The sequence below is a fragment of the Alligator mississippiensis genome, chromosome 3 (genome assembly GCF_030867095.1).
Source record: "Alligator mississippiensis isolate rAllMis1 chromosome 3, rAllMis1, whole genome shotgun sequence".
Taxonomy (NCBI): domain Eukaryota; kingdom Metazoa; phylum Chordata; order Crocodylia; family Alligatoridae; genus Alligator; species Alligator mississippiensis.
Genome location: NC_081826.1, coordinates 39,912,506 through 39,934,288, shown reverse-complemented (window position 1 = coordinate 39,934,288; position 21,783 = coordinate 39,912,506).

The following is a 21,783-nucleotide window of genomic DNA, read 5'->3' as shown; positions in this document are numbered from 1 at the left end:
CAGACATCACCCATGATGACAAGCAGGTGGTTTGGCCAGATCTCTGCAATCAGATACCCCATTGCGAGGTGAGAGGTGGACTCCTATATCGTGTTGCAAGAGGATGGGTAGGGGGTAGCCCAGCTCCTGGTTCCCCAGAGGTACCAGGAGAGGTTGTTATGCTTGACTCATACTCACCCCCTTGGGGGGCACCTAGGCTGAGAAAAAATGGTGGCCAGGTTGATGGGGAGGGTCTTTTGGCTCCATTTGTACCAACATGTGAAACAGTTCTGTACTACCTGTCCGGAATGTCACAAGGTGAGCCTAAAGAAACCCCCCACAGTGCCACTGCAGTCCATGCCAGTGATTGGGGAGCCATTTTTGCAGGTGGCCTTAGACATCATAGGCCCATTACCCAAGTCATTGGGAGGCCACCAGTTTATACTGGTGTTGATTGATTATGCCACCCGCTATCCGGAAGCCATTCCACTTAGGTCAGTGACAAGTACCTGAGTGGCAGAAGAGCTACTGAAGTGGGTCTTCTGGGTGGGGATACCCTGGGAGATCATCACGGACCAGGGTACTAACTTTATGTCCCACATGATGAGAGGGCTCTGTCAGATTTTGCACATCAAGCACCTCTGCACTTCCATATACCATCCTGTAACAAGTCGCCCTTCCCAGCACCATCTTCCTAGCACTCCACGCCTTGCGTGGGGCACCCTTGGATCCTTCTTTAGGGTTCTTATGTCCCGCCCTATAATCGTCTGCCATATCTTGATGGAAATTATGATGATGTTCTTGCGAGTGGGAGGCTGCCTATTGTATTGGGTATCTTGGGGCCTTTACCCTATGTGAGACTGACCCCTGATTTTCTCTAGCTAGGCCTCCCCATCTAAACCTACTAAATAGGGTTTGACTCCGAGGCTCTAGCCTTTTCTATTGTCTTGAGGCCCGTGGCCCCTTTTCCTGCTCCAATCTGTACCCTGGCCCAGAGGCTCGGGCACCAGCCCCATAGCTGGAGGATCGCAAGCCCAAAACCAGGGGACGACCCTGAGCCTGCAGCCTCCCAGGCCACAAAAAAAACACAACTACCAATACCAAGCTGCACCACAGGTGCATCTGAGCTCCCTGGCTTCTTCAGGATTGCGCCTTGCTGGCTCCAGGGACTGCACCCCTCTCCAGGCCTTCTCGCTGCCCCCTCCCCGGGTCTTCTTTCTGCCCCATCTCCAGGACTCCTCCAAAATGCTGCCCCCTTCTCTAGGGCTTACCATACCCTCACTGGGGCTTCTCGCCAATGCCCCCTCTCTGGGGCTGGGGTCAGTGCACACTGAATGCTGTGCCCTTGCTGGCGCTGGGATCTCCACACTGCTGTGGGTCCCCTATAAGGCCTCCTCCAACCCCTAATAGCTTCACCCAAGCCACCGGTCTTAAACAGTAAACAAAATGTGAGCCCCTCAGCTATAACATAAACTTGAGCCACCCGGCTTTAACAACCTTCACCCTACCTGGAAATACTCCGTCTCTCCACAGTGACAGAAGCTGTTCCTGCAGTTCCTTTGGTTGTTCTAGGAGAGCTCCTTCCCTTTTGGCAGCCAGGAGGGAACTGCCTCCCTGGCCTCAGTCCATCCCCTTCCAGTCAGCTGACAGCTAGCAGGTGTGGGACACTGGCTTCCTCTGGTCGTCCTAGCAACCGGCACCTGAGCAGCTATTCCAGCTCTCCAAGTAGCAGGCACCTTAGTGGCTTGCTACACACCCCCAGACAAACGGATTGGTGGAGCGGTTCAACGAGACCCTTACAGCCATGCTCTGGTGATGTACGCAGGAAGACCCATGCCAGTGGGACCTGTTGATCCCTCCTTTAATGTTCGCTGTTAGGGAAGCACCCCAGACATTGCTGGGCTTTGCCCCATTTGAGTTGGTGTTTGGGCATACCCCAAGGGTCCTGTTAGATGTTGTGAGGGAAGGATGGGAGAGTATGGAGAGAAGAGGAAACTCCACATCCCAGTACACACAGGCACTGAAGGAGCAACTGCAAAAAGGCAAACCAGGTGGCCAGAAATAATCTTAAAGAGACTCAGATATGCCAAAAGCAGAACTATGATAACATGGGAGAACACGAATTTCAGGTTGGGCAGAGGGTTCTAGTGCTTCTAGCTAGCTCAGTTGTCCTCAGTGGGGCAGCAGCAACCTTTCAGAGGTTGATGGATTGGGTACTGGTGCCCCACTACTGACACACAGTGGTGTATATTGATGACATCGTGGTGTATACCAAAACATGGGATCAGCATCTAGAGGCGGTCCAGGCTGTGCTACAAGAATTGAGGCAGGCCGGCCTGATGGCCCACCCTAAGGAATGCACACTGGGCCAGTCAGAGATTAAGTGGGGTCGGAGGAGGGGCAAGCTGAAGTGCTCTGGGTCAAGATACAAGGGGGTCGTGGGGAGAGGGATTTAACGGTGGGGGTCTACTACAGACCCCCCAACCAAGGGGAGGAGCTGGACCGGGAATTTTTGGGCCAGCTTGCAGAGGCACTTAAGGCAAGGGATGTAGTTGTCATGGGTGATCTAAATTACCTGCACATGTGCTGGGAGGAGCAGTCAGCCAGGTCAGACCATTCCAGGAGGTTCCTGGCCGAGATACAGGACTTCCACTTAACCCAGGAGGTGCACAGTCCCACCAGAGGAAATGCCCTGTTGGAACTGGTCCTGGCCACAGGCGATGATCTGGTAAGGGGGCTTCAGGTCCTTGACCACCTGGGTGATAGCGATCATCACTTGCTGGAATTCATCATCCTGTGCAGGGTGTCAAGGGCCTGCAGCAAGGCGGTAGCCCTAGACTTCAAGAGGGTCAACTTCAACGAGTTGAGGAGATTGGTGGGAGAGCTGCTGGGGTTCTTGAGGGCAGAGGAACTCAGTGCCCAAGATGAGTGGTCGTTCCTTAAGAAGAAGATACTCAAGGCCCAAGGGGTGATGATCCCAACAAGAAGCAAGGGGGGCAAGAGTGCCCAAAAGCCTCCCCGGCTCACCAAGGACATCCGGGAATGCCTGGTTGCCAAAGAGGCGACGTACACCCAGTGGGGGGGGGGGGGGCTATCTCCAAAAAGGAGTATACCTCCACTGCTCGGGCCTATAGGGGGGCTGTTAGGAAAGCTAAGGTGGACATAGAGCTAGGACTAGCATCCAAGATCAAAGATAATAAAAAGTCCTTTTTCAAATATACAGGGAGGCTGAAAAAGGCGCCGGGAAATGTGGGGCCCCTGCAAGATACGTTGTGCAATCTGATGGTTGCGCCAGAGGAGAAGGCAGACCTCTTTAACAAATTCTTCACCTCCATTTTCTTGTGCAGTGACCGGGACTCCCCCACTGTGATTCAAGACAGACTCGAGGGGAATGCCTCCAGACCTAAGGTTGAGGAGGACCGGGTTAGAGTGCTACTGGAGGGGCTGGACGTGTTCAAATCAGCAGGTCCAGATGCTCTCCACCCCAGGGTGTTGAGGGAGCTAGCAGGGGTTATTGCAGGGCCCTTGGCATGGCTTTACAAGCGCTTATGGTGCTCGGGCCAGGTGCCAGATGATTGGAAGATAGCCAATGTGGTCTCCATCTTTAAAAAAGGGAGGAGGGAGGACCTGGGCAACTATAGGCCCGTCAGTCTTACCTCAATCCTGGGGAAACTCTTTGAGAAGATCATCAAGGAACACATCTGTGATGGGCCAGCATTGGGGATGATGCTCAGGGGCAACCAGCATGGTTTCATTAGGGGCAGGTCATGTCAGACCAACCTGATTGCCTTTTACGATCGGTCACAAAAGCATTGGATGCAGGTGTCGCCATGGATGTAGTCTTTCTGGACTTCAGCAAGGCCTTTGACACTGTTGACCACCCCATCCTCATTAAAAAACTAGGCGACTGTGGCATTGATGCCTACACAGTCAGATGGATTGCAAATTGGCTGAAGGGTCATACTCAGAGGGTGGTTGTGGATGGGTCATATTCGACCTGGGGGGAAGTGGGCAGCGGAGTCCCCCAGGGCTCGGTCCTTGGGCCTGCACTGTTCAATTTCTTTATCAGCGATTTGGACGACGGGGTGAAAAGCAACCTATTCAAATTTGCTGATGATACCAAAATTTGGGGTGAGGTGGGCACGCTAGTAGGGAGGGAAACACTGCAGAAAGACCTGGATAGGTTGCAAGGGTGGGCTAACAAAAACAGGATGCGTTTCAATACTGACAAGTGCAGGGTGCTGCACTTGGGCAGTAGTAACCAGCAGCACACTTATAAGATGGGAAACTCCCTTCTTGAGAGCATGGAGGCAGAAAGGGATCTTAGAGTCATTATTGACTCCAAGATGAACATGGGCCGACAATGCGAGGTCACAGATGGCAGGGCTAACCGGACCTTATCGTGCATCCACACGTGCATCTCAAGTAGGGCCAAGGAGGTGATCCTCCCCTCTACACGACACTGGTCAGGCCACAGCTGGAGTATTGTGTCCAGTTCTGGACACCCCACTTCAAGAGGGATGTGGACAACATTGAGAGGGTCCAAAGGAGGGCCACCCGCATGATCTGGGGACAGCAGGGCAGACCCTACATTGAGAGGCTACGGGACCTGAACCTGTTCAGCCTTCACAAGAGAAGGCTGAGGGGGGACCTGGTGACTGTCTATAAACTCACTAGGGGGGACCAGAAGGGTTTGAGGGAGACCTTGTTTCCCCTAGCGCCCCCAGGGATAACAAGGAATAACAGCCACAAGTTGTTGGAGAGTAGGTTTAGATTAGACATCCGTAAGAACTACTTCACAGTTAGGGCAGCTAGGATCTGGAACCAACTTCCAAGGGAAGTGGTGCTGGCTCCTACCCTGGGGGTCTTTAAGAAGAGGCTTGATGCCTATCTGGCTGGGGTCATTTGAGCCCAGTTTTCCTCCTGCCCAGGCAGGGGGTCGGACTTGAAGATCTACAAGGTCCCTTCTGACCCTACTTCTATGATTCTATGATTCCATGAAGTACCTCGGATTCTTAGTAGGGCAAGGCCAGATCAAACCTTTGGCCGATAAGGTGGATGCTATACAGAGGTACATGATCCCAGAAATGAAGAAGCAGATACGGGCATTCCTAGGCCTAGCCAGCTATTACAGGTGGTTTGTTTCCCACTTTGCAAAACTCACAGCCCCTCTCACAGAGGCAATTAAGGGGAAGGGGAACGGAGTCATCAAGCTGGAAGAGGAACAGAGAAGGGCCTTTGAGGGGGTTAAGTGGGCACTTTGTAAAGAAGTGGTGCTACACATGCCAGATTTTTTGGTACCCTTTGTCCTGCAGGTTGACGCATTGGGCCAGGCCTTAGGAGCAGTCTTATCCCAGAAGGTGGAGGGGGCAGAAAGACCAGTGGCCTATGCCAGGGGGAAGCTCAGCGACACAGAAAGGAGGTATGCCACCATTGAAAGACAGTGTTTGGCCCTAAAGTGGGGGGTAGAGTATTTCAGATACTATTTCCTCGGCAGGGAATTTACAGTCGTCACTAACCACGCCCCCTTGAAATGGCTTAAGACGGCCAAAACCAATAATGCCAAGATAACACGTTGGGCTTTGGCATTACAGCCCTTCCAGTTTTCTATAGAATATAAACCAGGGAAAACTAATGTAGTGGCTGATTTTTTGTCCCACTGTGATTCAAGGGACCTACCAGAAGAGCTACAAGATCCCCAAGGAAAGACATTGCCATATGCCACTACGACACCAGGTAATAATAGAAGAGCGCCTGGTGGTGTCTTGAGGCGGGGGATATGTGGGAGGGGAGACAGAAGCCCCCTCCCAACATGTCCCGGGACCCCGTCTGACAAGCCCCGATACTCACCGCAGGGGCTGGGATGAGCAGCAGCTAGGAGAAGACTCCGATACAGGCTCAGCGGCTTTGCAGCTGCCTGAGCCTGCGGATCAGTGAACCCCGGGGATGGAGCCTGAGAGCAGTGCAGGCTGCTCAAAAGGCAGCTGGGGAGACACCCAGCTGCCAGGAGAAAGAAATGGAGGTTGCCAGCGCGAGGTGGGCAGTGGAGCCGAGCAGTGAACAACAGGACGCTGGTGAGCAGGATCAGGACAGTGAGGAGCTCAGGGCAGTGGAGCCAAGCGGAGAAGAGCAGAGCGCCGGCAGGGAGAAGCAGGACGCTGGCTAGGAGCCCTGGGCGGCGGAGCCGAGTGAGGAAGAGCGGAGTGCCAGGAGGGCAAAGCAGGATACTGGCAAACAGCCACAAGCGGAGGAGCCAGGTAGGAGCTGCTGAGTGGGGCACAGGGTGAGAAGCCCCAGTGTCTAACAAGGCAGCCCGGCAGGAAAAACCCCAGAGCTGAGCTTGAGGAGCCGGAGTTAGCTGAAGAGAAAGGTCGTCCCCTCAGGGAGAAGATCAGGCTCTGGGGGAGCAGCCAGGTATCCTGGTAGGGAAGGGCGGTGAGCGGCGCCAAAACTTGGTGGGCAGCCAGGTGAAGAAAGAAAATAAGGTAGCTGCTGGCCCAAAGCCCGGCGGAGAAGGGGCAACTCCCACCTGGTGGTGGGAATAGGAGTAACCAGCTCCTAACTTGCGGGTCCCTGGGAAGAGACCGATGTTGAGTCTTTCTCCCACCCCAGGAAGGCGGAAGGTTCTGGGAAGCCAGAGTCCCTTGTACTGCGTCAGTAGATACTTAATGCCTTCGCCGGGAGTGAAGGACCTTTTGAGTTATCGGTACCCCAGGCTGGGGTGTGTTTAGTTTGTCCGCGGGTTGGCCTGAAGATTAAGGATCAATCCAGTGGAGATCGACGGGGCTGGCCTCACAGGTGAGAAGAGATCACCCTGGGGAAAGGTACAAGGAGGCTGAACTCTCCCAGGCCATGGATGTGGTAAGGGTAGGGTAAAGGGGAGGTTTGGAGCCCCACAAAGAAAGATCCAGGGTGATGACCTGTCTGGAACCACCAACAGGGAACTGCCTCCTCCATCTATCAACATCAAAGTTGTGGCAGGTGAATAGGGGCAGCACTCAGAACAATCTAAGCTCCCTTATTACAGTGATAAAGTGAGCTCAAGGTAATAGCTGACAGCGCAGATACAAAATAAAAAAAAATGTTCAAATAATAAGGCTATACAAAATCTTAAGCAATGCTTAAATAAGGCTGAATATAAAAGAAAAGTTCAAATAATACTATAATTCACCACTCAATCAGGTGCAACTAAAGCTAGATATGACAGGTTACCCTAACACCAGGGTGCTGTCAGGTCTGGCAGATGCCTGCAGCATCCAGTGTGGTGACGCGGTGCCATGACCAGTGCCATGGTGAGGGAAGGCTGCTGCAGCTGGCCTAGGGCCTCTTCTGTGCAATACAGTGACTGGAGGCTGGCTACAGGTGGCCCAGGGCCCTACTGTCCCTGAAGGCTTTTAAGGGCCCAGGAGGGGGGCAGGCTATAGACTGCAGCTTTCTTGTATATTCCAGATGATTGCTGGTTTTATGGAACTAAGTGTGGTGGTCCATGGCTTTTTGGCATATGATGCTTTGTAGGATGCCATTCTGCATATGTATCATGGTATCTAGAAAGTTGGTATTAGTGTAGAAGATTCCAGAGAGAATCTGATAGGATGATAGTTGTTGATGCTGTGATGGAAATTAGTAAGAGTCCAGGTGTAGAGCTTGCGCCCTCTCTCCGCCCAGTCTATCGGGGTGTTGCCCCTCCCCTCAACTCTCCTGCCACTACTTGGATGTTAAACGCACATTAAGAGGGGTCTACAGTGGAGATCTTATTTCGGATGGGCCTCCCGATAGACGATGGCACTCACGGTCGTCCGCCGTGTTCCATGGGGCTCCGCCTCCCCTACACCCCGTCCATGCACCAGCTGCTGGGTGATGCGTTGCAGATGTTTCCAGGCCTCGTATGATGGCCTCAGACCGGTTCTCTGGGTTCCAGTCGCTCTCTCTCCCTTCTTGGTGAGGTTTATCTTTTTTTTCCTTTTTATAGAAAATACTTCTCCGAGTCAGGAGGAGCTGCAGGGTTATCTCCCTTATTCCAGCTCCCTCTCGGATCCTTAGTTGTTTCCTCTCCCCTACCCCAAGCAGGGAGCTCCCTTGCCTCCTGAGTGTAAGCCGCTTCAGGAGACTGAGAGAATGCCTCTGCTTGCACTCCTTGTGTGCCTCCTGCTCTGCCTCCTGCAGAAGGCTTAAAGCCCTTTCCTGGGCTACCTGCTTGAGTCTCACAGGCTGGGTCCTCTCCTTCCTGTGCCAGAGCTCGCCTCACAAGCTGCCCACCCGTGCTCTCTCTCTCCGGCTCTCTCTCTCTCCCCACTCCACCAGCGTTTTTAAATCTTCCCGCAGCGGCCGATAAGGCCACTGTGATTGGCTCAGCTGTTCCCCTCGCCAGGAACAGCTGATGCCACAGCCGGCGTAATTCCGGTTTGTGCGGCTGTAGCCGCGAACATGGCTCCTGCTCCCGCTGCTCTCCTGAAGGTATGTATGCCCCTCTGGGGGCTTGCTCTTGGGGTCTGGGGTCCGCGGGCTCTCTTCTCTCTCCCTCAAGATCCTGTGGGGGCACCTCGCCGCCACAGACCTCCCCCCTTAAGTTGCCTCGTGGTGTCTGGTTTTCTCGTGTGACGGGATGTACCACCTGCTGCTCCTCCCCATGGATGTGACCCGAACCTTCCTCTAGGTTGTCTGCACCTCCCCATCTGGACAAAAAGTCAGCCACAAAGTTATCTTTGCCTGGACGGTGTACCACCGTGAACTTGAATGGCCGCAATGCCAAAGCCCAGCGGGTGATCCTGGCATTTATGCTCTGTTTCTGTGTCAACCACTGTAGTGGGGCGTGGTCTGTCACTACCACAAATTCCCTCCCCATTAGGTAGTACTTAAAGTATTCTATTGCCCAGCGTATTGCCAGACACTCCCTCTCGATGGTGGCATACCTGGTTTCCTCACAGCTGAGTTTTCTGCTGGCAAACGCGATTGGGCACTCTTGCCTGTGTTTTTGGAATAACACTGCTCCCAGAGCCTGTCCTGATGCATCCACCTGTAAAACGAAAGGGGCATTAAAGTTAGGTGTGTGCACAATAACGTCATGGTGCATTGCCTCTTTCAAGTCTTGGAAGCTCTTCCACATCTCTGGTGTCCATTTCAGCGGTGCTACAGACCTCCCAGCTAATGCATCTGTAAGTGATGCGGAGACAGTTGCGAAGCAGGGTATAAATCGCCGATAATAGTTAACGAGTCCCAGGAAGGAACGCAGTTGTTTGTGGGTTTGCGGTTCCTGGAATTGCCTTATAGCCTTGATCTTGTCTGTGAGAGGCCGAATTGTCCCTCGGCCTACTCGAAATCCCAGGTATGCTGTTTCTTTTCCCGCTAGCTTGCATTTCTTCGGGTTGGCGGTCAGCCCTGCTGCTTGGAGTTCTCCCAGGACAGCTCTGAGGTCCTTAAGGTGTTGTTGCCAGCTGGCAGAAAATATAATGATGTCATCAATGTACGCCACCACGTACGCTGCATGTGGTGCTAATAAGTTGTCCATCAACCTTTGGAACGTCGTGGCTGTGCCGTTGAGGCCAAAGGGTATCCGCATGAACTCGAATAAGCCCCACGGGGTCCCGAAGGCTGTTTTGGCACAATCCGTGGAGTGCATTGGGATTTGCCAATACCCCTTTGCCAAATCAAGTGTAGTTATATACTGTGCTTCGCCGATTTTCTCAATGAGGTGAGTGACATCGGGCATTGGAAAGGCATCAAACGTAGTCAGGGCATTAAGCTTTCTATAGTCTATATATATGTGCAGTGACCCATCTGGCTTGACCACGGGAACTATGGGACTCCGCCAAGGACTGCGGGATGGTCGTATAATACCCTGTTCTTGCATCTTCATGATCTCCTGCCTTATTTCCTGTTGCCATCATTGAGGTATCGGCCTCCATCTCTCCCTAACCAGTGCCCCCTGAGGTGTCCTGATCTCATGTTCTACTCCCGTTACCCATTCCGGGACCTCTTGGAACACCGCCCTAAATTCTTCTATTAAGGCTAGTAATTCTTGCTGTTGTTGGTTGTCCAGCTCCTTGCCCATTTGTACTGACCCCTCCTCCAGGGGTTCCCCTAACCCGGGGCAAGGTGGTCCCAGGTTTTCCCTTGTATCATCGTCTAGTGCCATCCATCCATGAGGAGTCTTCTGCTCTTTGAGCAGATTCACATGGTAAATCTGGCGTTCCTGGCAGTGACCCGGTTTAAGTAATTCATAATCCACCAGCCCTACTTGTCTCACAACGGTAAACGGGCACTGCCACATTGCCAGCTGTTTGCTGGAGGAGGTTGGCAGAGATACCAGAACTTTGTCCCCCGGCTGGAACGTCCGTGTTCTTGTCTTCTCATTGTAGCACCTCTCCTGTATCCCTTGGGCGCTACTCAGGTTTTGACTGGTGATCCGTTGGGCCCTGGAGATTCGGTCTTGCAACTCTTTTTGATACCTTTCCGCCGATACCCCCAATCCCATCGGCCTCTCCCATTCTTCCCTTATGATTTGTAGCAGTCCCCGGGGACTATGGCCATACACCAACTGAAATGGAGAGTGCTGGGCTGACTCTTGAGGTGCATCCCTCAGGGCGAACAACAAGGGGGTCAAGATGGTATCCCACCTCCAGGGATCTTCCTGTGAGCACCGTCTAAGCAGCCGCTTGATGGTCCCATTTAATCTTTCCACAAGACCATTAGTTTGGGGATGATAGACTGAGGTCTTTAGTTGGGTGATGCCAAGGGTTTTACATAAGGCTTTCATCACCCCAGACATAAAGTTTGTCCCCTGGTCTGTGAGTATTTCCCACAGTATGCCCACCCGTGCTATCCATTTGAGTAGCTCTTCCACCACCCGAGTGGCTGTTATGGACCTCAGGGGCACGGCTTCTGGGAAGCAGGTGGCATAATCTACCATCACCAGGATCTATTGATATCTGTTATGGGACCTTGGGAGGGGTCCTACTATATCCAGGGTGACCCGCGAGAACAGTGTCTCTATTATTGGCATGGGATTCAGGGGTACCTTGGGGGTTTCCATTCTTGTGCCCTCTGACACTCTGGGCACGTGGCCCCCCACCTTTCCATGTCCTCTTGGAGATGAGGCCAAAAGAATTCTTGGGCCAGCCTAGCCCGGGTCTTCTTACGTCCCAAATGACCACCCATGGGCAAGTCATGGGCCAATCCCCACACCGCCTGGCGAAATGAGGACGGGACCACTAACTGCCTCCCTTGCATGGTACCCTCCTCACCCCGTTGGACCTGATATAATAACCCCCTATTACCTCAAAGCCAGGACAACTCCATGAGGGTCCTTCCCCGGGGTCTGTGTCCCACAGCCGCTGGAGTTCCGGGTCTTCATTTTGAGCTCTACGGAATTGGGCCATGCTCACGAGCTGTTCTAGGTCGATGCCGCCTGACGTTATTTCATTCCGCCAGGCCAGGCCCTTGCCGGCCCATCCCTCTTCCCTCCTGATCCAGTTCCTTTCCTCTTCCGTGGCCCTCACTCACTCGAGGACTGTGTAGAATGGCCCCCATTCTCGGCCTAGGATCATCTCACAAGCCAGGGTTGGGGCAATTCCGACTCGTAGCTCTCTGCTAAACTCCATCACCCAGAACAGCACATAACAAGTCGGGAACCGTATCTCTCCCCCTAATATACAGGTCATCGTCAGGGATCCCGCACTCTTCCATCCTGTCTGCAGAGCGAGGTCTGCCCGAAGTAGGGATTGGGAACACCCCGTGTCCAGTGTGGCCTTGACCGCCCTGTCTCCGATCCATGCAGTTACTACAGGTCGGTTCCATCCTCCGTCTTGGGTTGCGGACCCAAAACTGCAATTCATAGGCTCCCCTCTCTCCACCTCTTTGCCTCTATCCCGGGAGGGCGGATATCCTGTCGGTGCGTGATTCAACTCGCTCAGGCCCATCCCACATTCGCAGGAGATGTGCCCTGTTTGCCCACAGCGATAGCACACCACCCCTTTTGGTGGTCCTCATCTCTGGCCCGTCCGCCTCTCCCTTTCACTTGGCTGTCCCTCTTTCGGGCCTCGGGACCCTCGCCCGTATCCTCTCTCCCTTTCTGAATTTGCAAAGGCCTTGACCAAGCAGAGTGCCTCTTCACTATTTTGTGGCTGCTGTCTCTGTACCCATCTCTGGGTGTCTTCCTCCAAATCCCATACGAACTATTCTAGTAGGATCTAGTGCATCACGCCTGCCCAGTCTAACTTGCTGGCTGGCAACCATTTATTAAGTGAGCCCCTTAAAGCTTGCAACAAACCCCTGGGTTGCTTAGCCTCCTTGGTCTTTCGGGCTCTGAAGGCCTGCCAGTGACTTACTGGTGAAATCTCAAGCCTGTAGAGGATTGCTGCCTTGACTGTCTCGTAATCTCGGGCTTCCTCCCTTGATAGAGCTCGGTAGGCAGCTTGAGCCTGATCTATCACTGGCGCCCCTAGGTGATGGCCCCACTGACCACGGTCCAACCCCGTCTGGATAGCTGTCCTCTCAAATGCTTCAATATAAGCTTCGGGATCATCCTCCTTAGTCATCCAGGGAATTTTAAATAGGGCAGCATTTCACTGCATCCACTCTTGCTGGTGTGCACCCTGTAGTTGCTGCACTTCCAACACCTGCCCTATGGCCTGGATCGCCTGTGTAAGCAGCTCTGCATGTGCTAGTACTGGCTGCTGCATCCCTGTTTAATCCCGGGTCGGGAACACTGTCCCGTTAATGCCATATAAGAATGGATTCCCGGCCAATGCACCACTGTGGAGCTTGCGCCCTCTCTCCGCCCAGTCTATCGGGGTGTTGCCCCTTCCCTCAACTTGCCTGCCACAACTTGGATGTTAAACGCACATTAAGAGGGGTCTACAGTGGAGATCTTATTTCGGATGGGCCTCCCGATAGACGGTGGCAGTCATGGTTGTCTGCCGTGGTGTTCCATGGGGCTCCGCCTCCCCTACACCCCGTCCACGTGCCAGCCACTGGGTGATGCGTTACAGATGTTTCCAGGCCTTGTATGATGGCCTCAGACCGGTTCTCCAGGTTCTGATTGCTCTCTCTCCCTTCTTGGAGAGGTTTTTCTTTTTTTTCCTTTTTATAGAAAATACTCCTTCGAGTCAGGAGGAGCTGCAGGGTTATCCCCCTTATTCCAGCTCCCTCTCGGATCCTCAGTTGTTTCTTCTCCCCTACCCCAAGCAGGGAGCTCCCTTGCCTCCTGAGTGTAAGCTGCTTCAGGAGACTAAGAGAGTGCCTCTGCTTGCACTCCTTGTGTGCCTCCTGCTCTGCCTCCTGCAGAAGGCTTAAAGCCCTTCCCTGGGCTACCTGCTTGAGTCTCGCAGGCTGGGTCCTCTCCTTCCCGTGCCAGAGCTCACCTCATGAGCTGCCCACCCGTGCTGTCTCTCTCCGGCTCTCTCTCTCTCCTCGCTCCACCAGTGTTTTTAAATCTTCCCACAGCGGCCGATACAGCCGCTGTGATTGGTTCAGCTGTTCCCCTCACCGGGAACAGCTGATGCCACAGCCGGTGTAATGCTGGTTCGTGCGGCTGCAGCCGCGAACGTGGCTCCTGCTCCCGCTGCTCTCCGCAAGGTACATACGCCCCTCTGGGGGCTTGCTCTCAGGGTCTGGGGTCTGGGGGCTCTCTTCTCTCTCCCTCAAGATCCTGTGGGGGCACCTCGCCGCCACACCAGGTGTTCAGTTTAGGTGATGAAAATGTCATCTATGTAATGCAGGTATATTGCATATTTGATGGTGTAGTTCTCTATTTTTTTTTCTTGAAGGTGGCTTATGAAGGGGCTGGCATATTGGGGACTATCTTTGTGCCCATGGCTATGTCCTTTGAAGGAAGTGGTGGTGGTGGTTCTTGAAGGTGAAGTTGTATGGATGAGGATAATTTGTACTGTATATTGTGGCTGTAAATCTGAGTGTAGTCCATGTTCTTGCAGGTATATCAGGCAGGCAGTTGTGCCTTAGTAGTGTGGGATATTATTGTATAGGCTAATGATTTCCATGGTTACAAGTATGGCATTCTTGGGGAGGTAGTTGATTTTCCAGATCTTGTTGAAAAATTCTGTTGTGTCTTGTACAAAACTTGCTCTTTGAGAGACAAGTGCTTTAAGAACAGTTTTTGTGAATCCTGATGATTGTTCAGTGAGGGTACCACAGTTGGATATGATAGGTCTGCCAGAATTACTCTGTTTGTGCATCTTCAGAGAATGTCAAATGTTCTTGGGTGGGAGAGTAGAGGATTAGTGTGAGTATTCTTTTCTAAAGCAGGTATGGAAAGGATTTGATATTTTTAGTTTGGGTGAATGCTGGTGTGGGAATCTCCTCAAGGTCTTTCGAGCAGTTGGCGTTAGACTTAGTTGTCCATTAGGCTGATTGAAGTAGTCTTGAGGGTTGAGGGTGACTATGGCTTCTCCTTTGTCCACTAGTTTTATTACTATTTCATTGTTGAATCTTAAGGACTGAATGCCTTTTCTTTCTGGAGGAGAGAAGTTGTGGTGCTGCTGGTTTCTGTTAAGAATTTCACTGTTAGCTTTCTTCCTAAACCTGTTAACACAGTTGTTCAATTATGAAAGAATGAATAAAAGAAAATGAGACATAGAAGCAGAAAATCTTGGTCCACAGAGAAAAATGAAGCTACACATAAACAGAATATAGTGTAGAGTAGCGGTGAGGGTAAAAAAAGGAAAAATGATGAATTAATTAAGAACAGAAAACAAAAACAGAATGAAATAAATATTGATATAAATACAAATAGCTTAAAATGAGGGAAAGAGGCCTATAGAAAGTCTAGAGCAATAGATATGCAATTTAAAAACTAAAAAGAGACAAGAATAGGTAGGTAAGGAATAAAAAAAAGTCAACCCATAATTGTAGGGGCTTATTTATTTATGGCTATTAATAAGGAAAGGATCCATTGGGGATTTTTTTCCCCAATAAATTCTGCCATATTGGAAGCACAAGTTTAGACAAGCATATAAAATATGCAATTGTCTTGGTGCACTGTGACCAGTGGGGTCCCTCAAGGCTCTGTCCTAGGGCCTATAGTATTTAACATTTTCATCAATGATGTGGACATTAGTGTTAGAAGTGGACTGGCCAAGTTTGCCAATGACACCAAACTCTGGGGTAAAGCATCCACACCTGAGGACAGGAGGGTGATCCAGGTGGATCTTGACAAGCTCATGAACTGGGTGGACGAGAACCTGATGGTGTTCCACACTGAAAAATGCAAGGTTCTCCACCGTGGGAGGAAAAACCTGCAGCATGCTTATAGCACTACAGATGAAAGGGACTTGGGGGTCTTGGTTGACCACAAGATGAACATGAGCCTTCAGTGTGATGCTGCAGCTAGTAAAGTGAGCAAAATGCTGGCTTGCATCCATAGATGCATCTCAAGCAAATCCCAGGATGTTATTCTCCCCTTGTACTCGGCCTTGGTGAGGCCGCAGCTGGAGTACTGCATCCAGTTTTGGGTTCCACAATTCAAAAAGGATGTGGAGAAGCTTGAGAGAGTCCAGAGGAGAGCCATGCATATGATCAGAGGTCAGGAAAACAGACCTTATTATGAGAGGCTGAGAGCCATGGGGCTCTTCAGCCTGGAAAAGCGCAGGCTCAGGGGTGATCTGATGGCCACCTATAAGTTTATCAGGGATGCTCATCAGGATCTGGGGGAATGTCTGTTCACCAGAGCGCCCCAAGGGATGACAAGATCGAATGGTCACAAACTCCACCGCAACTGATTCAGGCTGGACATAAGAAAGAACTTCTTCACTGTCTGAGCCCCCAAGGTTTAGAATAGACTGCCACCAGAGGTGGTTCAAGCTTTGAATGCTTTCAAGACACATTTGGATGCTTATCTTGCTGGGATCCTATGATCCCTGCTGACTTCCTGCCCCTGGGGCAGGGGTTGGACTTGTTGATCCTCCAGGGTCCCTTCCAGCCCAAATGTCTATGAAATCTATGAAAATACATTCCCTAGGGAATATACATTTTTGTTTTCACAAGGGCTTTTATTAATTTAGAGCTAGAATTCTGTAGCTAAATGTACCACTACATTTAATACTGGGTTCAGCAGGATATTATCATGGGGAGAGATTGGACAAGAACACACATGTTAGTATGCATACACATTGACAGTTCTGCCTAGTCAGGATGATACTCAGATTCTCCTCACCCTCTGAAAACTAGACAGGTCCTTACAGAGGGTAAGAAGGAATGGGTATGGTACAGTACAGTTGAACCTAGACTATAATATTTAGGTCTGGATCTAGATAATCATAGAATCATAGGGAAGTAGGGCTGGAAGGAACCTCACAAGGTCATTTAGTCTAGCTTCTTTCTTAAGCAGGCTCATCCCTGACTAGACCATCCCAGCCAAGTATCTGTCTAGCTTGCCCTTAAACTTCCAAGAATGAGATCCCACAACTTCTCTAGGTAGACTGTTCCAATGCTTGACCACCCTCAGAGTCATGAAGTTTGTCCTAATCTTCAACCTAAATTTCCTCTGCTGCATCTTGAGGCCATTGCTCCTAGTTCTGTCCCCTACAGTCACAGAGAAAAGCTTATCTCCACCTGCTCCATAATCACCCTTCAGGTATTTGAAAATTATTATCATATCCCCCCATAGTCTTCTCTGCTCCAGATTAAATAACCTTAGTTCTTTCCTTATAAGTCTTGTCTTTCAGGCCCCTAATTATTTTTGTTGTTCTGCACCAGACTGCCTAATCTGTCCACGTCCTTCTTGTAGCATGGGGCCCAAACTGGACACATTACTTCAGGTGAGGCTTCACCAATGCTGAACAGAGCAGAAGAATCACTTCCCTTGATTTGCAAGTGACGTTTCTACCAATACAAGCCAGTCTGCTTTGAGATATATATATATATATATATTTGCAACAAAAGCATGCTGTTGGTTCATGTCTGGTTTATGGTCTATAGTAATCCCAGATCATTCTCTGCAGTACTGCAGCCTTACCAGTCATTCCCCAGTCTGTATTTGTACATGAAATTATTCCCGCCCAAGAGCAGGACTGTGATAGAGCTGGAGAGAGGGGCAGGGAAAAACCCCCGCTCACCACCCAGCCCCAATCATCTGGGGCTGCGAGACTTACTGGCAACCCGCTCCCTGCACAGAAGCTACAAAGCCGGGACGGCGTCTCCACTTGTTCCTGGAGCTGCATGGATGAATGGCAGAGCCAGGAGCTGGTGGCAGGAGAAACTTCTGTCTCAAACTGGAAGTGCAGGCAGGGATGGAACAGCAAGTCCTCTAAAGCCTCTCAGGTGAGGCAAATTATAGCTGATGTGGAGCCATTCTCCCTTTTAGTTGAAGGGAGCCTCCCCAGCTGTGCAGTGGGGATGTCTGTGAATTGGCTCCCAGGAACAAGCGGTGCTTCCAAAAGCTTCCTGGAAACCGGATCCAGGGGCGAGCTGAGGAGGAAGCATGTCTGACGGCAGACAGGTGAGGAGCAGCCTGTCTGCCCACCTTTTCCTATACTAATAGTGAATGGACTGTTAGGCATACCTGGAGTAAAAAGCAGCACTTACAGTAACAATGCTGGGGCACAGCTGTGGTTGTGACTACTGTAATATCTGGAGGTACAAGGTGGGAGTGTAGGGGTGGAGGAGCTCCCAAACTTAGCCCGTAAGTCCGTATATTAAACATTAATGTTGTTGTATTGGATCAATCCTAGCTGGAGAGGTACTGATCACTTCTCAGAGGAGAACAGAGACTGTTGTTAGATAGCTCTTCCTATTGATAATTCCATCCAAGTTGTGACGGGTGAGGCAAGCTAAGGACTATAAACAATCTCTCTTCGAGGAAAAAGAAAAAAATATTCTTTAAACCCAGCAAGAGTTGCTAATAAGGATACAAACACTGAACTCAACGAGCCTTGCCATCAGGCTGATGTTGACTCGGTGACAAGGAATTTGCACTTGTCCTTGTTGAATCTCATCTGAATGATTGGACCATTTTTCTAGTCTATCCAGATTATTCTGGATCCTAGCACTACTCTCCAGAGTGTCTACAACTCCGCCCAACTTGGTGTTATCCACAAATTTGCTAAGCATGCACTCAATCCCATTGTCCAAATCATTAATGAAGATGTTAAACAATACCAGACCCAGGACAAAGCCTTTGACCCCTCCTGCCAACTAGACATTGAACGGAATGATGCAACCAGTTATGTGTCCACCTTCAGTGCTTTCATCTAATCTGTATTTCCTTAGAAAGCATATAATCATAGGCATACTCCTATTGACTTTGCTTGCTCACACCGGTGAGAGTGAAGTCTCTTTTAAATGTTTTAGTTTACAGAATAAAATGTTCTTTTAGCGTGACACAATACTTTTTATTAGTTAAACATGAGCAGCTGGCTGGTCTTTTATACATTTCAATAAGGACAGCAAAACCTTCCTTTTGGTTTAAAAGTTCTTTTGCTTAAATTGTACCCTCATACCTTGTATTTCATATTTATGACATTTAATGTGGATTGCTTAAAATGCTTATAAGAGCTAGGAAGGGAACAGTTTAACCTTTGACAATGGCAGCATTTTTAGATTTAACTGCAAGCACTTAGTTAAGAAAAATCTGTTTCCACTTTACTGATGGGATCCTTTTAAACAAACTGCAGGTTAACTACATATGGTAGAGCCATGATTTTAGCCTTGCCAAGAAAAGTCAGATTCTGCAAAGCCCTGTTCACATGAATAGTCCTTCCTCATGTGAGTCTTGAGGTATATGGGAATGTCACATGATTAAGGGCTTGCAGAATGTGGCCCCAAGTTAAGCATTTGGCAAAAACCTGTGCCTCCATAATATTTGTGGTCCACAGAAAAACCTAAGTGGCTCATTCCTTTCCAGAGCTTAACTCCTTTTAAAGGAACAGGCTGCCAGCTAAGGGACTTGCTTGAGCTCCTAACATTTTGGTAAAGCAAAATAAGTTCTTAAAAAAACAAATCAGAGCATTAATTTCTTTTGTTACAATGGTGTAAATTCAAAGTGGGTCTACATGACTTTGTACTAGTTCTGGATTTACGCTCGTGCAAACAAAAGCAAAATTTGGCTCACTGCTTGCAAGAATACTCCTGCCAACTGAAAAGCAGCCTGTTTGCTGCCATTCTTGCAGTTTTTGCTCAGGCAGAATTCTCATTAACTTTATTTGACATGGCTAGGAGTTTTTGCCTGAGTAAGAACAGTAGAAGCCAATCGTGGGAAAACTTCCTGAGTGTAACAGCAACTAGGACAATGGAACAAGCTACCTAGGAAAGTTGTGAAATCTCCTTCTTTAGTGTTTTCACTAGTCTGGAGAGTCATCTGCCTGGGATGGTTTAGAAATAATGAATCCTATATCTGTGCAGGAGGTTGTATTAGATGTTCTCTCCAACCCTACAGGCATTTTTACACATGCTGTGGGACGCGGCACTGGGCACTTTAAATAGCAAGCTGCACTAATTAAAAGCACCTGTGCATCACGTATATCAGCATCGTCGCATGTCCCCGTGCTGAAAAAATGGCTGTGGGGTGCTTTGAACTAAAGCTCATCAAATGTGTTTTATTTCAAAGTGCACCACTGCCATTTTTTCAGCATAAGGAAATGTGGTGATGCTGATACATGTGATGTGGAAGGCTGCTGGAGTACACCAGTTTCCATGCTCCAGCAGCCTCGATTAATCGAGTCTGCTCCAACGCGCTGAATTTCCAGTGTGTTGGAGCAGGTTCCGTGCATGTGTATAGGAGCCCTATAATTTTTGATGCTATAAATTTAGAGACACGTGCACACACACACAACAGGAGATTTGTATCCACTGAGAAAGCCTATTTATCTCCTCAATGTTAGTATTTCTAGGGGTTAAAGCATGGAGAAGCCCAGCTTTCCTACCTTAGCTGGCAGAAAAGAATCACCTCCTTTTCCTTCTGTCCTGGGTAAGCATTGCACCTCCTCTTTATTGGCTTCCATTAATTTCAATCTACTTTAATAGGTAGATATTTGAGAGGCCATGGACAATTCAGACTTTAAACTGAAAGGAGGAAGTTGAAAGCAGAGAAACTTTCTAACCTATACAGGGTTAAATCTTTTGGAGGGATGGTCCAAAATCATCTCCTCTTTGTCCTCTTCCAATCACGGCTGTCAGTATGCTGGACTAATTCCTTGTTTAAGTTATAACAACCTAAAGACGAATTCAAGTGATGTCAGCTGCCAATGTCAGCCACTGCAGTGTAGCACCTGAGGTGTTGAGGTGGGATCAGAATCACATTCCTATCTGTGGTTTTGGGGTGGGATTAGAATGAGTACACTGGCTATAGTATATCATTCTGAAGGTGGGTGATCCTCCTTTGGTCAGTTATACTATGCTTGATGTCTGCATTGCACAGCAAGCCACCCCTCAGTTTGACCATGTTCTGTAATCCCACCAAAATGGAAGGTAATTCCAGAGAGCAGGTTTTCCTCAAACAAGGTTTGGAATAGAAAAAATAGAGCTACTGCAGATTCACAAGAGAAACACAACTGTCCCCATCTCCAAGTCATCTCAGACTCTGTCTGATCATTCAAATGGACTCTTTCTGATCATCTAATGTGGCAGCACCAGCTCTGAGGCCTGAGCCTCCCTCTGCTTGCCCTCACTGGAGAGCATCTTATTTTCCCAAGGCACTCACCTGCCACAACTTGGTGGAAAACGATGTAGAATTCTGCCTAAGGGGAAGCAATGCTCATCCAGTCAGCCAGCCCCTCAGCAAAACTGGTGTTGTCCTAAGATGCCATATGGCAAGACCCTTATGGGGTCTGAACTGGGAGCTCCTCCACCCCTACACTCCCTAATTCTGTGATCTCCCTCAACTCTGGCTCCAGTTGTTAAATTTTCACAGTTGGAGCTCCTTAACAGTACCTCCCAGGCTTACTGCCAGTTACCTCCCACAGTCTATCTGTTACTAGAATAAGGAAATGTGGGCATCTTAGTTGCCTCTCACCCTCCTCAGGCATGCTCCTCCTGCATTTGAGTGGGCTTCTCATCATTTCTGGCATCCCTTTTGAGTCATTCCTGGGCTCATCCAGCCAGTCAACGTTGGACTTTGCCCTCCAGCTGCAGCTTGGGTCTTCTGTATGAGGAGGAGTGACCTGCAGTGAATTGAGGCCAAGGATCCCTTCATTTGGGGTCCTAGGCTCCCTGGGGCTCAATGTTCTGGGTGGGGCAGTCCTGGACAGGGCCTCTCTCCCCAGCAGTCTCTGTTTCCTGGTGGGGACTTCCGGGCTGCAGCACTGGAGCTGCATTGCTTGCAGCGCTGCACTCCACATTCCCCCAGCATGCCTCAGCACCACTGGGGCTTTTTGCCCACCTGCAGGTAAGGGGAAGGGGACTGTGGCAGGGAACTGTTGGTGCCTGCCACTTTAAGGGCTAGGCCAGGGAGATGGCAGGTGCCTGATGAGGATGACCATTTAAAGCTCAGCTCTCTATGCTGGGAGGAGTAGCTTGATACCTGCCAGTAGGGGAAGAACAGCTCCTTGCTGAGCTCCTCGGGACAGGAACAACTTGGAGATATATGGGCTGGGCTGGGCTATGGGGATGGAGGAGGCCCCAGGTCCTGGGCATGACCTAAAACTGCACCCTGCCAGAGTAGGAAGGCCTGCTGGGACTGGCAGTGGTGCGGCAGCCCCAAGAAATGCCAGGACCATGAACCTCCCTGGTGAAAGGCGTGTAGGAGCCACCTGATAACCTCCAGCCCCTGCACAGTCCTGGCTGGGGAAAGCTCAGACCTGTGAGATCCTTGAGAAGCCTGAGGCTTACTTGATCCAGTAGAGTTGTGAGGGAGCGAAG